The sequence below is a fragment of the Bufo gargarizans genome, chromosome 6, assembly GCF_014858855.1.
Source record: "Bufo gargarizans isolate SCDJY-AF-19 chromosome 6, ASM1485885v1, whole genome shotgun sequence".
NCBI classification, from domain to species: Eukaryota; Metazoa; Chordata; class Amphibia; order Anura; family Bufonidae; genus Bufo; species Bufo gargarizans.
In genome coordinates this window covers 144,474,110-144,491,516 of record NC_058085.1, presented here as the reverse complement: position 1 = coordinate 144,491,516, position 17,407 = coordinate 144,474,110, and positions in this window count along the sequence as shown.

Genomic DNA, 17,407 nt, shown 5'->3' with positions numbered 1-17,407 from the left:
CTGTTTCAAAAAGTGGAAATTCACATTTTTGTACCATAGTTTGTAAACGCTATAACTTTTACCCAAACCAATTTATTTTTTTACCCAAACATTTTTTTTAATCAAAGACATGTAGAACAATAAATTTAGCGAAAAATTTATATATGGAAGTTCTTTTTTTTTGCAAAATTTTACAACTGAAAGTGAAAAATGTCATTTTTTTGCAAAAAAATCGTTAAATTTCGATTTATAACAAGAAAAGGGGGTAAAATTCATTTGGGTGGTAAGTTGCATGACCGAGCAATAAACAATGAAAGTAGTGTAGTGCAGAAGTGTAAAAAGTGGCCTGGTCATTAAGGGGGTTTCAGCTAGCAGGGTTGAAGTGGTTAAATAAGTTAGCCCAAAAAATATATAAAAAATAAATAAATAAATATCTCATCAATGTCATTTTCACCCTTTTCAACTTTTTCAGCTCTGTTTACTTAACTTTCTCTAGGTGGGCAGCAGCTCATCCCATGTGACCATCAAGCACCTGCATCTCCCAGGAGCGCATTGCAGTCACCTCTTGTGAACCCCACACCAAGATTTGCCAAAGCTCTGTGTGCAGGAAGGGAACAGGGCAGCTGCTGAGCATGTCTGCTCCACCACTAGGCAGGAGAAGGTGGAACAGAATTTCAGTCACAGAAAAAGCAGCAAGTGGTGCTGACAGAGACTGTACATAAAACAAAAGAAAAAAAATGAAAAACTAGCAATATACTTTTCTTGGTTTATGCCCCAAGAAGAAACTTTACCTACCTTCTTTTTGTAAGTGCATTGGGTTTACACTAGGGTGGTTAGATAGAGAAAGAACAATTAGTACAATTTGCAGTGTTGATAATAAATAACTAGTTGGCTTTAAACAGAATTGCTGAAATACTTAACTGTGTTGCTATGGCTACTAGTAATTGTTAATTATATATAGTAATTTACTGTTTATGTTGAAGCAAGGCAACCAGTTAATGATCCTTGTGTTGCAGTGTTTTATACCGAGTGACTTAAAATGTTCAGCTAACCAATCATCAGTAACTAGCTTGCTGCTCTCAAACTAATTTGTACTCGTGTGATATCAGCCAAATTAAATTGCCGTCCCCAGCGAGCCCCAGCACATATTGGCATTGATTTTCCCATTTTTGTTCTTGGCTAGAATGTGCAGCTACATCCATTGTCTGCTGCAGTCTGCTGCAGGGACTAGCTAAGACAGTAACCTTTGCACATTCTTTTCCCAACCGTGCAAATCCATTCATTTTAAGGTAAATACCCAACTTTACCAATTTTATGTTGTACTCTATCGCACACAGCTAAGCTTGATTGTGACAAACGGGTAGACTGTATGTCATTATGAGTCATTGAGTTATAGAATAGATTAATATTTCTTGACCCTCCACTCAAGGACCCCTCACAGGAGGTAATATAAAGAGGTAGACTGAACTAACTGGTTGAGCCTGTAATGATCCCACTTGTCTCAGGCAGGAGCAAGAACAATTTGGTGTCTTGATGAGAGCTCTGGGAAAACAGTTGAATGAATGGGGATTTATTTAGAAAAATCTATCTAAGCATAATCTATTCTTGGATGTTTTAGTCGTGCTGATCTTGAATCTCAAGACTAAACTATTTGCAGCATATATCTATAGGAATTTGTACTTTTCTCGAAATATGAAGTGACCACTAGGTCTTATTTAAATAAGCAGAATATTCCACTAGACCTTTTACTGTGTCCTGTTAAAGCACTAAATACATTCCCAACTTTCGGATGGTAGTCGGCCGCAGTGTCCCCACGACCAGGGGATTGGCCATAGACCTTACAGGAAAATTTCCCCGTGAGCCGATGCCCAGAGGGCCGCCTGGGTCCTCCTCACGACCGGCCAGTGGAAGTTTTTTGGATGTCTTTTGTGCTGCTGGTAGTATTTTGTGATATTTGGCTCTGCTAGGGTAGTACAATCTGTCACAATATGGTATTGCTGGCCCTGCCTTCCATCAATTTGGACCCAACTCCAAAACGGGGCTACTTTTAGTATTTTTTGCAGGACCACTTTAAGTTCCCAGTCTACCCATGCCCATGACAGAGCCAGTCACAACATTATGCTTCAGTGCCAGCCACAGAATATACTAGTTCTTCCAATCACTTAAATAAAAACTGATTATTTCTCATAAGTCCCAGAAGTTATAGTTATTAAATATAGCGTAGCCATCATAAAATGTTATTCAAATTTCACCCGATCAGTCTTAAAGGGGTTTTCCGAGATATTTTTACTGACAAGTCATTAGTGTCTAATTGGTGGGGGTCCGCCGATGAGCTACTTGAGAAGGCACCAGGGCTCTTTTTAGCTCCATAACCTTCTTGCAGCTTTCCCTAAGTCATATGGTGTCATGTTTATCAGTCACGTGGTCCAGACGCAGGTCAGGCTCATTGAAGTGAATGGGGCTGAGCTGTAATGCAAAGCACAGCCACTATCAAATGGACGGCACTGTGCTTGATGAGCATGGAGAAGGCCATTGCACTACTGCGAATGCCAATGCCTTCTCAAACAGCTGATCTGCAAAACCAGCTCCCACATAACTCTTTCAATGGAAAAATTTATTTTAAAAAATAAAGTTTTATTGTACAAATGTAGAAAAGCATACGTAATTGATGATGTCTGCTATGTAAATCTATGTTGAATGTAAATGTTAATTTAATTAGCCTAGTTACCAGTAGGTGGCAGCAACCCATTGGCAGGTACCAGCTACAGTTTAGTGTATCTGAGCTAAAATTGATTATTCCAGCTGTGGAGAGGTGGGCTGGACCCACATCCTGCAGCATGGGTGGAGAAGGAAGTTAGAGAGGAGTATAGCCTAACCCCTGATAGGGGTAGGGTGTGTGTGTGTGGAGTTCCCCTGCATAGGAAAGACAGCAAGGACCTAGTCTTGGTTGAGACGTGGCCATATACCCAGTCTGAGCACCCTCAGCTCTGCTGGATGAAGAAGCAGAAACTACAGGCAAACTCCAGAGTTCCAGGAAGAAAGCATCCCCTGAGAATCAATCTGTGTGATAAGTCCAGTGCTTAGGAGAAGCCAATTCCTCATCAGCTAGTATGTCCCCAAACAGCAGAAGGTACCAGATAAGTGCAGAAGCTAATCCTGCCACAGTTACAGAACTACCAAGGAGACATTTTATCCTGCAAGCTCCACATTTAAAGCAGAAGTATTCATTCCTGCCAATCATTGCCAAGACCTGCTGGGACCAAGAGACCAAAGCTGTATACTGCTTGGATGCAAGTAATTTCAAGTAAAACAACGTTTGAACTTTATCTAAAGGTCTGGACATCATTTATTCTGCAAAGTTCCTCTATTACTCCTGCTATCACTACACTCGAATTTATTGCAAGTGAGCCAGTAGCCTGGCCTTACCTAGGTAGGAGACACCATGACACAACTCCCACAAAACTATAGAGACATTATAGGCCATTACACCACTCTGGTATTCCTAACCTGGGATGTGCGTTATAACACCTTGGAAGGTCCCTGGGATAGTACCCTGCTCACGCTGAAATTGGCGTTACAAACAAATACTGAATACTATCCACCTGTACCTGGCCGCTGCAGGGGCACTGTAGGGGACAGTATTACCATGGGGGCACTAATTTTTCTTCAGGATAGTATCTGGGGGTATTGGTGGGTACAGCTTGCAGCAGGATAACACTATTGGGACTCCAGGTTGGGGGATAATGATAGAAATATGAAGAAGCTAAGATGTCTGTGTGTCACACTCTGCAGAGAAGAGGCAGCTGAAAGAAGTTGTACGGACCGAATGGAGAAGATGATGACAGAGAAGATCTACATCCGAGGAGATGTTACCTAGGAGGCCCTAGATGTTAGAGGTATGTGCTGCTGTATAGCAAGTACAGCAAAATGTGGTGTGTGGGGGTAAGGGGGGCAACTTAGAGAACTGGTCCATGTTCATTGGGTGCACCAGAATGTATTCCATTCCGTTTGATTGCATTCGTATACTGGACAGAAAAACACTGCAAACTGAGCAATATGGATCTGGCATGACACAGAATGTAAGTCAATGGTGTCAGATCTGTTTTCTTGGACACAATATAAAATAGATCTGTCACCTGTTGACTTACAATGGATTTAGTGACGGATCTGTCATAGCTGTTTTAGATATGATACAACCGTTCATAACAGACGCAGCCTGTTGTATTATCATGACAGAAGCGTTTTTGCTGAGCCCTGTTGGATATGGAAGTAGTCTTACTTGTATATTCAAAGCAGGATTCCCACACAAAGGAGTATACCTACATTTTTCAGAGCTCTGCTAGGGTTAGAAAATACTAGGGAACAGCATTAGATCAAAATCTCTTGATGAACATTTGTCTGGGATTCTTGCTTTTCAGTTTCCTTCAAAATATTGAACTCTCTCACAATGGAAATATATTTCTAATTTACAGTAAAGGACTCCACAAATATATTTGCAATGAGCAGGACACTGGGTCAGTGGGGTTGCTATGCAGTGGGTCAGTATATATGTGTAGTAGTTTGTGACGCCAATTGCAGCTTGCGCAGGTACTATAGAAGGGCCCTTTAAGATGTTATAGCTCATATACCAGGTGAGGAATGCCAGAGGGGGATAATGTCTCTGTGTAGTGTCAACGGTGTCTCCTACCTTGGTACGGCTGGACTTCTGAATCCTGGCTCACTTGCAATAAAATTGAGTGTGGTTAGCAGGAGTAATTGAGGAATAATTGAGATCCAAACGGGTAATAAAGTCCAACTTGAGTTTACTGAATGACAGCTTTGATCCATACAAGTTACAGCATAAGTCTTGGGTCCCAGAAGGTTTTGGCAATATGTGGCAAGAATTTATCTATTCTGCTTCTTGTACATACGCCTAGTAGAATCTGGCAGGTATCTATTTTCTGCTCTGTCTTTAGTCTGCTTAGTTTGGGCCTGACTAGCTGAGGAGGTACTTAGCTTCTCCTGGTCTTAGGATCTGTACTCACAGGACTGCTCGCAGGGTATGATGGTGTCTTCCTGGAGATCTATTGTTCTGTGGATGGCTGCTTCTCTGGTCGACCAGCTGAGGTAGATGACTCAGGCTGGGAAGATGGATCCCTGCCTCAGCCGAGGCAGAATCCAGGGTTGGGGTCCCTGATTCTGGGAGCTCCTACTAACACAGCCTTCCCCAGCGGGGGTGGCTGGTACACACTGACTAGAACTTTCCTTCCTTCCCATGAGGTAGGAAGTGGGAACATTCCACTCCTCCTCAGAAAGGGGGGAGCTAACCTGGAATGGACTATTCCAGGCTAGATACTAACTATAATCTGCTACATGCTGCTGCCACCTGCTGGTGTACATGGAAAATTGCAGCAATGGTATAAATCAGACATAGAAAATACATATAAGAGACAATGCAAAGCAAGATTACACAGGATAATAATAAATATACACTTAACATTATGTAGCCGGATGACAGTAGTTTTAGTGACATACTTTAGGATGTTACATATTGTAGGTTGTAAAGAACACACAGTAAGTGATTTTCTCGAAGCCCATGTGTCTATGTTGTAGTGAGTGGTCTGCTTTGTAGTTGGAGTTTACATATGGCTTCTGCCTTCCATTCTTTGCTCTAAATTCTTAGAATCTGTTTAAAAAGCCTATTAGTAGATGCCAATGTTGTGTTGTTTTGGTTCATTAAAGGCTGATGCAAATGACCGCTGGATGTTTTGCGGTCCGTAAATTGCCGATCCACAAAACAAGGATATCAGCTGTGTGCATTCCATATTTTGCGGAATAGAACAGCTGGCCCCTAATAAAACAGTCCTATCCTTGTCCGTAATGTGGACAATATTAGGACATGTTCTTTTTTTTGCATAACAGACATATGGAAACGGACTGCACACAGAGTCATTTCCATTCTTTTTAGGCCCCATAGAAATGAATGGTTCCACATACGGGCTGCCAAAAAAACGGAACGAAGAGGGGAAAAAAAAACTTTGTATGCATGAGCCTTAAGAAGTATGGACTAAAAAGGCGTGTTTTTATCTTCTGAATCTGCTTGTCTTTTTTTAGCATGAAAAACGCATGTTTTTTCATGTGGTTTTTGGTGCGTTTTGTTTTTTAACCAATGGGTTTCATACAAAGCTGAATTTTTAGGTGGAGGTTTTTGAAGCAGATCTGCGGCATAAAACGCCTGGACTTACATGCAGTGTCGGACCGGGATGCCTTGGGCCCACTGCACGGATGCATGCTAATATTTCCTGCTCACACAGCGGCAGACAGCAGCAAGACGCTACAAGATGATTAATCATGGGGGTCCCTTCAAAAAGCTTTCCCTAGGAAAGGAGGCTAGTGGCAGGCCTGTCTCTATACTTAGAAGTCATCTCCAGTAATAAACTGGGCGTTTTTTGAGATGTTGAGATGCCGCCAGCTGCCTATTTATATGTAGTGCAGTAACTCTACTGTGCCATGTGCCACTTGTGATGGGGGTGGGGGACTAGGGGCCCACCAGGGGATTCACCTGTACCCCTGTGGGTCAGTCCAAGCCTGCTTACATGGACCTGTTTTATTTCAATGGGAGATTTATTGATGATTCTGCCCTAAGATAGGACATGCTGCTTCTTTTTTACATGCTGCTTTTTTACACGTGTAAAAAAACAAAAAACAAATTCTGCTTCCTATTGAAAAGAATGGGAGGCTGTTTTGAGCCATTTTTTGGAGCTGATTTTGAGGCAGAAACGCTCCAGAATCAGAACCACACTGGTCCTTAGGGCTTATCAAACGTATTTTCTTTCTGTGTCCATTCTGGTTTTTCTTGCAGACCGTATGCGGAACCATTCATTTCAATGAGTCGGAAGTTACTCTGTGTGCATTCCGTTTCAGTATGGCCTCCTGAACACGACCGTATGGCTTTTTCAGTGTTTTGCAGGCCGTTTCTTCCGGATCCATTTTTCCATTTTTTGTTTACGTCGCGTTTCCATTTTGGTTCCGTATGGCATATACAGTATACAGTAATTACATAGAAAATATTGGGCTGGGCATAACATTTTCAATAGATGGTTCCGCATAAAACAGAACGTATACGTAAGACATACGGATGCATTTCCGTATGTGTTCAGTTTATTTTGCGGACCCATTGACTTGAATGGAGCCACGGAACGTGATTTGCGGGCAATAATAGGACATGTTCTATCTTTCAACTGAACGGAAAAACGGAAATACGGAAATGGAATGCATACGGAGTACATTCCGTTTTTTTTGCGGAACCATTGAAATGAATGGGGAAAAAAACGGTCGTGTGAAAGAGGTCTATGTCTGTATTTCCGTTCTGCAAAAAAATAGAACATGTCCTATTATAGGATAGTACTCTTCTATTAGGGGCCACCTATTCCGTAAAATCTAGAATGCATAAGGACGTCATCCATATCTTTTGCGAGTCTGTTTTTTGCAGACCGCAAAATACATGTGGTCGTGTGCATGAGCTCTTAGAAGGTGGGTTTTTCCCATTTCCTCATGATCAAAATTAACTGTGTAAATTCAGTTTTCCTTTAGAATTCTTACTTTTGTGTCTCTTAGGCCTCATGCACACGACAGTTTATTTTCACGGTCCTCAAAAACGGGGTCCGTAGGTCCGTGATCCGTGACCGTTTTTTCGTCCGTGGGTCTTCCTTGATTTTTGGAGGATCCACGGACATGAAAAAAAAGTCGTTTTGGTGTCCGCCTGGCCGTGCGGAGCCAAACGGATCCGTCCTGAATTACAATGCAAGTCAATGGGGACGGATCCGTTTGATGTTGACACAATATGGTGCCATTTCAAACGGATCCGTCCCCATTGACTTTCAATGTAAAGTCTGGAGTTCTTTTATACCATCGGATTGGAGTTTTCTCCAATCCGATGGTATATTTTAACTTGAAGCATCCCCATCACCATGGGAACGCCTCTATGTTAGAATATACTGTCGGATATGAGCTACTTCATGAAACTCAGATCCGACAGTATATTCTAACACAGAGGCGTTCCCATAGTGATGGGGACGCTTCTAGTTAGAATACACTACAAACTTTGTACAAGACTGCCCCCTGCTGCCTGGCAGCACCCGATCTCTTACAGGGGGATATGATAGCACAATTAACCCCTTCAGGTGCGGCACCTAAAGGGGTTAATTGTACTATCATATTCCCCTGTAAGAGATCAGGGCTGCCAGGCAGCAGGGGGCAGACCCCCCCCTCCCCAGTTTGAATATCGTTGGTGGCACAGTGTGCACCCCCCATCGGGCCCCCCCTTCCTCCCTCTAATGTTAGAAATCGTTGGTGGCACAGTGTGCACCCACCATCGCCCCCCCTCCCTCTATTGTAATAAATCGTTGGTGGCACAGTGTGCGCCCACCATCGCCCCCCTCCCTCTATTGTAATAAATCATTGGTGGCACAGTGTGCGCCCACCATCGGCCCCCCTCCCTCTATAGCAGTAACAACATTGGTGGCAGTGTGCGGCCTCCCATTTCCCCCCCCCCCCATCATTGGTGGCAGCGGAGTTCCGATCGGAGTCCCAGTTTAATCGCTGGGGCTCCGATCAGTAACCATGGCAACCAGGACGCTACTGCAGTCCTGGTTGCCATGGTTACTTAGCAATAGTACAATAGTAGAAGACTCATAGTTACCTGCTTGCTGCTGCGATGTCTGTGTCCGGCCGGGAGCTCCACCTACTGGTGAGTGAAAGGTCTGTGCGGCGCATTGCTAAAGAACTGTCACTTACCAGTAGGAGGAGCTCCCGGCCATTCACAGACATCGCAGCAGCAAGCAGGTAAGTATGAATCTTCTACTGTTGTACTATTGCTAAGTAACCATGGCAACCAGGGCTGCAGTAGCTTCCTGGTTGCCATGGTTACCGATCGGAGCCCCAGCGATTAAACTGGGACTCCGATTGGAACTCCGCTGCCACCAATGATGGGGGGGGGGGAATGGGAGGCCGCACACTGCCACCAACGATTTATTACAATAGAGGGAGGGAGGGGGGGGGGCTATGGTGGGCGCACACTGTGCCACCAACGATTTATTACAATAGAGGGAGGGAGGGGGGGCGATGGTGGGCGCACACTGTGCCACCAACGATTTCTAACATTAGAGGGAGGAAGGGGGGGCCCGATGGGGGGCGCACACTGTGCCACCAACGATATTCAAACTGGGGAGGGGGGGGTCTGATCTCTTACAGGGGAATATGATAGTACAATTAACCCCTTTAGGTGCCGCACCTGAAGGGGTTAATTGTGCTATCATATCCCCCTGTAAGAGATCGGGTGCTGCCAGGCAGCAGGGGGCAGTCTTGTACAAAGTTTGTAGTGTATTCTAACTAGAAGCGTCCCCATCACCATGGGAACGCTTCTGTGTTGGAATATACTGTCGGATATGAGTTTTCACGAAGTGAAAACTTAGATCAGAAAAAGCTTTTATGCAGACGGATCTTCGGACCCGTCTGTATGAAAGCAACCTACGGCCACGGATCACAGACACGGATGCCAATCTTGTGTGCATCCGTGTTCTTTCACGGACCCATTGACTTGAATGGGTCCGTGAACCGTTGTCCATCAAAAAAATAGGACAGGTCGTATTTTTTTGACGGACAGGATACACGGATCACGGCCTCGGCTGCAAAACGGTGCATTTTCCGATTTTTCCACTTACCCATTGAAAGTCAATGGGTCCGCGAAAAAAAATGGAAAACGGCACAACGGCCACGGATGCACACAACGGTCGTGTGCATGAGGCCTTATTGCCATTTAAATCTGTCATTTCTCACAGATAAACTTTGGATCTTGTGTTTGCATCAGGAATCTTAACTAATCTTTTTAAATCTAAAAATAAGCGATTTGTAAGCAAAATGAGAGACATTTTACAAGCTCCTGCTCATCATACTGCGGGTTTTATGTATATCCAGTACCCCCAGTTTCCAGTGACTATAGCATATTCCTTCCTTACCACTGGGAACATAGGAGGAGAGTAAAGATCGATGTAGCATCTCATATGTTCGGAGAAATCAATGTTTAATGTAGGAACGCAGGCTGCAATTCCATTATGGACGCACCTTTAAGTGGGGGAAGCTGCGCTGGGCTACAGTTCCTGTCCCAATGCTTATGAAGATGGCAGATTTGTGATTTGATCTCTTACTGACCTCAGAAGTCTATAGCTGTTAACCTAAATGCAATAGAGACTTCAGTCTTAGCAGGGGTCATATCGGTTATTTAAGCTCTATAGGCTGCAGTAATAGCAGTCTGTAAAGCCCAATGCTCTATTTAAAATCCTGATGGCATCATTAGTGGTCTTTAGGGTCTGATTGCTAGCTATAATTGTATTTCCATTTCCAACTCAAGTCTAACCTATATATAGGTGCAGAAATACATCAAAATGTGCTCAGGAGACATAACAATTTGTTCATACAGGGGTTATGAAGGAACTGTTTGGACTATAAAAATGTCACATTACCCAGCCAGGTTTTGGCCGTATAAATTTATCTCCATGCTCTGCATCCAATCGCAGCTGTCTGTGCTCTGACATCAGAGTTCACACTGACTGTCTGCACTAAATAACCTTGTGCTATGTTTGGCTGCTGCGTTTTTAACTTAGCTGTATCCAAAAGAAAGCTGGTAAGCAGGACACGTGTAAAATATATTGCTGCAAATAAAAGTTCCTGCAAATTTTATTCACCTGTCACCAAGAATTGTTATTTTCAACAGGGTACTAAAAAAGTGCCAATGTATCATACAGCCTGTGAGGCGCTCAGATTACAGTATTTTCCCACTTACTTTGCATTTATTTTATGCCAAGATGGTCCTGCTAGACCTATATACTTTCCCTCATAATAGCAGCACACTAACAATGGGTACTTGTCCATGTAGGAGTTTATAGGTGGATTTAGATGGAACGATTCTTCTGCAGCTGATTGTAGGGAAGGAAGCTCTTATTCCCGACAATCGCTGCTTGTTCAGTGAAGGAGACTGCTGTATTTACATGCAGCGTATGAGGACAAGGTATCGCAAATGCAATCCATGATACTCATACAGAATCATGATTTCTGAGCAGCAGATTGCTGTTTAGACCACATGATCTGCTGCCCAGAAACTATGATCAGTGGTGCCTGCGCGAACTACAGGATCACCCGATGAACAAGCTTTCATTATTGGCTCGTGTAAATGCAGCCTATCTCTCTGTGCTGTTACAGAAGGAGAATATTTCATTTTCAATGGTATAGTATTTCCGAATTGAAAAACAGCTAAAAAGTTGTTTTCTATGAATAATAAGTAAAAAAAAAAATGTTCTGACTGGTGTTCTTTTAAATGGGTTGTGTAGCTTGAACGTCTTAATGACCAGTCTTTAAAAGGCCTTTTTTGTGATTTGCCACATGTGGTGGCTTAACAGACCTAATTATTTTACTTGTTAGGTATCCAAAAAGATTATAATACTGTATGTATAGTATTGCATGAATGGGGCAACTAAGATGATATACTGTATTTGTTTGGTGAGGATGCTTTTTTATTTTATTTGTATTTCATTAGATTTTTTTCACTTATTTTTTCATATATTTTTGACCCTTAGTGAAGAGTGAAGTTATGAAAAATTTGATGAGGCTGCTTCACCGAATTTCACAAAGTAATTCCATTTGAGAGAAATTTCTTTGTATGTAGCGGGCACCTCGCATCAACAAAGAATGCAGCAACTGAGAATAAAATTAAGGCCTTTCAGGGGTTAACACGGTAAAAAAAACTAAAAACTTATCCATTTGCTTACAGAAGGCCGTATCGGCCATCTTGATTGAAGACACTGCGCAAAATCTTGTCATCACGTCACCCCAGGTGAGATTTTGTGTGGTATCTTCAATCAAGATGGCCGCAATTCCTCTCCGCGAGCAAATGGATGAAGTGTGTATGTGTTTTTTTGCTGCCATTTCAGTAAAAATGTATTTGATACCACGAAGCTCGTATAAATTCGGCTTTGTAGCAAATTAAATTTTTCCTGAAAGTTGGATCAAAGTAAATTAGTTTGGTTTCAATTCACTCATCACTACCCATAGGATGTCCTCTGAAAGGTCATAAAAGACCTCTTTGGGACATTTACAGTTTTAATTTTTTTTATTTTACACTTTGTGACTGGTGACTCTGTTGTGACTGGGGAATATATAGAGGCTCTAGTTACTGGGGAAAATACCTGTAGTGATATCAATCACTGGCAGAGCTCATTTGGATCTGTTAAGATCCCTGAACTTCTATAGCAATAATAACACTTTGCCAGAATATTAAAAGATACAGTACCTTGAAAAGGTATTCAAGGTGAACTTTTCCACATTTTTTCATGTTACACTCACAAACAAATAATTTTATTGAATTTTTTTTGTGATAGACCAACACAAAGTAGCAAGTATGAAGTGAAAAGAAAATGATACATGGTTTTTAAAATGTTTAATAAATAAAAGTCTGGAAAAGTGTGCATTTGTTTTCAGTCTCCTGTATTCTCTTACCCCTAAATAAAATCCAGTGTAACCAATTGCCTTCAGAAGTCACCTAATTAGTAAATAGTCCACCTGTATGTAATTTATTCTCAGTATAACTACAGCTATTCTGTGAAGGCCTCAGAGGATTGTTAGTAAACATTAGTGATCATAATGTGCATAATTAAAACAAATGAACACACTAGACAGGTCAGGGATAATGTTGTGGAGAAGTGTAAAACAGAGTTAGGTTATTTAAAAAAATCTCAAGCTTTGAATATGCCATGGAGCACTGATCAATCCATCATTCAAAAATAGAAGGAGTATGGCAAAAATGTAAACCTGAATAAATATATATGGATGGCACACACACACTATGGAGCATAGTAAAAGAATAAAGCAAATTTATTAAGAATAAAAAGATAAAATTCTACAAAGAAGAAAAAACCTATGGATGAATAGCTGACAATATACCAGGAGTGCAGAATTATTAGGCAAGTTGTATTTTTGAGGATTAATTTTATTATTGAACAACAACCATGTTCTCAATGAACCCAAAAAACTCATTAATATCAAAGCTGAATATTTTTGGAAGTAGTTTTTAGTTTGTTTTTAGTTTTAGCTATTTTTGGGGGATATCTGTGTGTGCAGGCGACTATTACTGTGCATAATTATTAGGCAACTTAACAAAAAACAAATATATACCCATTTCAATTATTTATTTTTACCAGTGAAACCAATATAACATCTCAACATTCACAAATATACATTTCTGACATTCAAAAACAAAACAAAAACAAATCAGTGACCAATATAGCCACATTTCTTTGCAAGGACACTCAAAAGCCTGCCATCCATGGATTCTGTCAGTGTTTTGATCTGTTCACCATCAACATTGCGTGCAGCAGCAACCACAGCCTCCCAGACACTGTTCAGAGAGGTGTACTGTTTTCCCTCCTTGTAAATCTCACATTTGATGATGGACCACAGGTTCTCAATGGGGTTCAGATCAGATGAACAAGGAGGCCATGTCATTAGATTTTCTTCTTTTATACCCTTTCTTGCCAGCCACGCTGTGGAGTACTTGGACGCGTGTGATGGAGCATTGTCCTGCATGAGAATCATGTTTTTCTTGAAGGATGCAGACTTCTTCCTGTACCACTGCTTGAAGAAGGTGTCTTCCAGAAACTGGCAGTAGGACTGGGAGTTGAGCTTGACTCCATCCTCAACCCGAAAAGGCCCCACAAGCTCATCTTTGATGATACCAGCCCAAACCAGTACTCCACCTCCACCTTGCTGGCGTCTGAGTCGGACTGGAGCTCTCTGCCCTTTACCAATCCAGCCACGGGCCCATCCATCTGGCCCATCAAGACTCACTCTCATTTCATCAGTCCATAAAACCTTAGAAAAATCAATCTTGAGATATTTCTTGGCCCAGTCTTGACGTTTCAGCTTGTGTGTCTTGTTCAGTGGTGGTCGTCTTTCAGCCTTTCTTACCTTGGCCATGTCTCTGAGTATTGCACACCTTGTGCTTTTGGGCACTCCAGTGATGTTGCAGCTCTGAAATATGGCCAAACTGGTGGCAAGTGGCATCTTGGCAGCTGCACGCTTGACTTTTCTCAGTTCATGGGCTGTTATTTTGCGCCTTGGTTTTTCCACACGCTTCTTGCGACCCTGTTGACTATTTTGAATAAAACGCTTGATTGTTCGATGATCACGCTTCAGAAGCTTTGCAATTTTAAGAGTGCTGCATCCCTCTGCAAGATATCTCACTATTTTTGACTTTTCTGAGTCTGTCAAGTCCTTCTTTTGACCCATTTTGCCAAAGGAAAGGAAGTTGCCTAATAATTATGCACACCTGATATAGGGTGTTGATGTCATTAGACCACACCCCTTCTCATTACAGAGATGCACATCACCTAATATGCTTAATTGGTAGTAGGCTTTCGAGCCTATACAGCTTGGAGTAAGACAACATGCATAAAGAGGATGATGTGGTCAAAATACTCATTTGCCTAATAATTCTGCACTCCCTGTACAGTGGATACAAAAAGTCTACACACCCCTGTTAAAATGTCAGGTTTCTGTGATGTAAAAAAATGAGACAAAGATAAGTCATTTCAGAACTTTTTCCACCTTTAATGTGACCTATAAACTGTACAACTCAAATGAAAAACAAACTGAAATCTTTTAGATGAAGGGAAGAAAACAAAAACTAAAAACTAAAATAATGTGGTTGCATAAGTGTGTAGACTTTTTATATCCACTGTAGGTAATATAAAAATAGGAATGATTGATGGAAGTAATGATGATTAATCAGGATCAGACAAAAAGTTATAAATACAAGGATATATTGAATGGATCAAAAGAGTATCATAACTCTTAGAGTAGTTCCTGTCTGATGTTGATTGTGCCAATAACGCAGTATGATGTAGAATTAAAATACAGATGAGAGTCCCATATCAAGATAACTCTACAATAACATATGTGATGTTTTTCTTGATTATCAAGGATGGTTTGATTACCCTTAAGTCTATGAAACAAAGTATGATATTAAAAGTATACTTTTTTGTTGTTAATCCTCTTGTAGTACAGGTATAAAAATAAGTTACTCAGATTGTAACAATGTCCGCACTTATTATGAGGGTGAATAATATTCCAGATGGTTGGTGGTTAGTAATCAGATCGTACTAAGGACGCTGGTAGAGACATACTCCGAAAGACTTGCAGATGTAATTGTAGAGAAAGGTTACCCTACAATGTATTAACTCAAAACCTATAAAAAGATTGCCAGACCGCTTAGAATCAATATTCATTTTATTGATAAAAGCAAGTACGAGTGCAGGGAAAAAGGCAACATCAACCAGAGGAGAACACAATGGAAACAGTTCATATTCGTTCACAGAAAAAAAGATTCAAAGGTAAAGTACAAGTGCAATAAATAACAATAAATATATAAAGGACAGAAATCAATTACCCATATTCTGTCTCCTCCGGGATGGCGCCAACCCCGACACGCGTTTCAGCGAACCTTCGTCTGGGGGTGGCGTCATCACTGAAGGAAGCACACAATATATTCCAATCATAGCGCTCCAACATGATAACTAAAGTATTAAATGCACCGGAATATGGAAGCACATGAGCCACACTAGTGTGACAAAAGGTGTCACGTGATCCTGTATCGTATCACATGATGACGCAGGCAGGACTCTCGATGATATAATCGCAAGATCCATGCTGGCGGCATCAAATAAATACATGGGCAGGCCTGGCATTGCCCTTCTTAGGTTATAACCGATTGAACTCGATTATTCATAATAGTTAGAAAGTATTACAAATGGAAAAAAAGCAAAAAGAGAGTAGCCATATAAATAGAAGAACTCAAAAATTACATGATTGTATGGAAAAAAAAGTGAAATTACATGATTATACAAAAACACTGATTATTAATTAAATACCACACAAACCACATGATGTGAATAAGACATAAACTTGAAATCATGATTATGCAAAGCAATACATAAAATTATGTGAACAGACTAAAAATTAATTGCAGCACATACTGCATAATGTAAATGGGAGAAGAAAGTAAGTGCCAAAAATGATGAATCACTACAAAACATGATTGAATAAAACTTAAAAAAATAAATAGAATCATAGATAAGTGCATAATAAATATTTTTTTTGTACAAAAGGAAGTCCATATAGTGTAGAAGTCCATATAGTGTAGAATTATATGCATGGAGGGAGCCCAAAATACTAACCGGATTCCCAAAAAGTTGGGACACTAAACAAATTGTGAATAAAAACTGAATGCAATGATGTGGAGATGGCAAATGTCAGTATTTTATTTGTAATAGAACGTAGATGACAGATCAAACGTTTAATCCAAGTAAATGTATCATTTTAAAGGAAAAATACGTTGATTCAAATTTTCACGGTGTCAACAAATCCCAAAAAAGTTGGGACAAGTAGCAATAAGAGGCTGGAAAAAGAAAATTTCAGCATAACGGAGAGCTGGAAGACCAATTAACACTAATTAGGTCAATTGGCAACATGATTGGGTATAAAAAGAGCTTCTCAGAGTGGCAGTGTCTCTCAGAAGCCAAGATGGGTAGAGGATCACCAATTCCCACAATGTTGTGCAGAAAGATAGTGGAGCAATATCAGAAAGGTGTTACCCAGCGAAAAATTGCAAAGACTTTGCATCTATCATCATCAACTGTGCATAACATCATCCAAAGATTCTGAGAATCTGGAACAATCTCTGTGCGTAAGGGTCAAGGCCGTAAAACCATACTGGATGCCCGTGATCTCCAGGCCCTTAAACGACACTGCACCACAAACAGGAATGCTACTGTAAAGGAAATCACAGAATGGGCTCAGGAATACTTCCAGAAACCATTGTCAGTGAACACAATCCACCGTGCCATCCGCCGTTGCCAGCTGAAACTCTACAGTGCAAAGAAAAAGCCATTTCTAAGCAAGATCCTCAGGCGTTTTCACTGGGCCAGGGATCATTTAAAATGGAGTGTGGAAAAATGGAAGACTGTTCTGTGGTCAGACGAGTCACGATTCAAAGTTCTTTTTGGAAATCTGGGACGCCATGTCATCCGGACCAAAGAGGACAATGACAACCCAAGTTGTTATCAACGCTCAGTTCAGAAACCTGCATCTCTGATGGTATGGGGTTGCATGAGTGCGTGTGGCATGGGCAGCTTGCATGTCTGGAAAGGCACCATCAATGCAGAAAAATATATTCAGGTTCTAGAACAACATATGCTCCCATCCAGACGTCATCTCTTTCAGGGAAGACCCTGCATTTTTCAACAAGATAATGCCAGACCACATTCTGCATCAATCACAACATCATGGCTGCGTAGAAGGATCCGGGTACTGAAATGGCCAGTCTGCAGTCCAGATCTTTCAC